General features: G+C 42.8%; 1 protein-coding gene across 1 annotated transcript in view; it reads left to right on the top strand.

The window, feature by feature from the left end:
* The window catches only part of LOC116673701 (zinc finger protein 271), a gene marked incomplete at its 5' end in the record, with an annotated part of 18,623 nt that overhangs the window by 6,784 nt on the left and 10,893 nt on the right, over window positions 1–946 (top strand).

Raw genomic sequence — 946 nt, 5'->3', positions numbered from 1 at the left:
ACAGGTCAGTGTGGATAAAGGAATCATTGACTTTGTTATTCAAGGGCTACACCCAGCAGGGATTCAGAGACCTTCTGCTTCTCCTCCAGCCCAATCTGGCAGTGATGTCTCGTGGCACTCTTAAAAACAAAGTTGAGAAAGCAACACAACAAATGACAAATAATCTGAAATTGACGTTGAATAAAGTTGAGTTTATTGCAACCTCCACAGGTTGCACTGACGGGGTTTTATAGGTGTCACTGCACATTGGATAGATGCAACTCTGCAGACAGCTGAAAGGGTCCCAAGGGTCCCAAGGGTTTTTCTGCCCCTGCTAGTGCTGTCGACGATAAACACGTGGAGAACATCTGCGAAAAAATCGACAGACATTGGTTTAAATTTAATAAAGGCCTTTTGACTCTATGGTGAGCTGGATGGAAATAACAACCCAGATACTGCACTTCAGGGTGCAAGGGCAAGTATAGGAGAAACAGAGTGATGAAGAAGAAGAAAAGGGGGGGGGGAGATATCACAAGTGTCGAGTTTGTTGAAGTCGGACATTATTGGATGAAGATAATGGCTTGGAACATCATCACGAGATAATAACGTTCTCAACCTGATCTCCACCGCCGAAGCAAATGGAAATCCATTGTACAAGCGGCTGTCTCATTCAGCATTCTCCACATGTTCAAGTCTGTAGAAATCCTAAAGGAGAACTGCAAACTTCAGCTCCTGAGGCCCATTGACACACAGCAATTCTGTGGATCCTAAATCCTAAGGAAACAGGGAGGAGCAATTACAGCTGTCTGCAGCGCGCTAAAGATACTTACGTATGTATTTATTTATTTATTTCAATTTACTGTATTTATACTGTTTATTGATCCCCAGTGTGGAAATTACAATTTACACTCTCTGTTTGTTAGTAATCACTACACACAGGCCTGAAATACACACACATGCTCAGGAC

The sequence above is a fragment of the Etheostoma spectabile genome, chromosome 24, assembly GCF_008692095.1.
Source record: "Etheostoma spectabile isolate EspeVRDwgs_2016 chromosome 24, UIUC_Espe_1.0, whole genome shotgun sequence".
NCBI lineage: Eukaryota > Metazoa > Chordata > Actinopteri > Perciformes > Percidae > Etheostoma > Etheostoma spectabile.
Note: the sequence above shows the minus strand (reverse complement) of the source record. Positions and strands in the feature narration are given on the sequence as shown.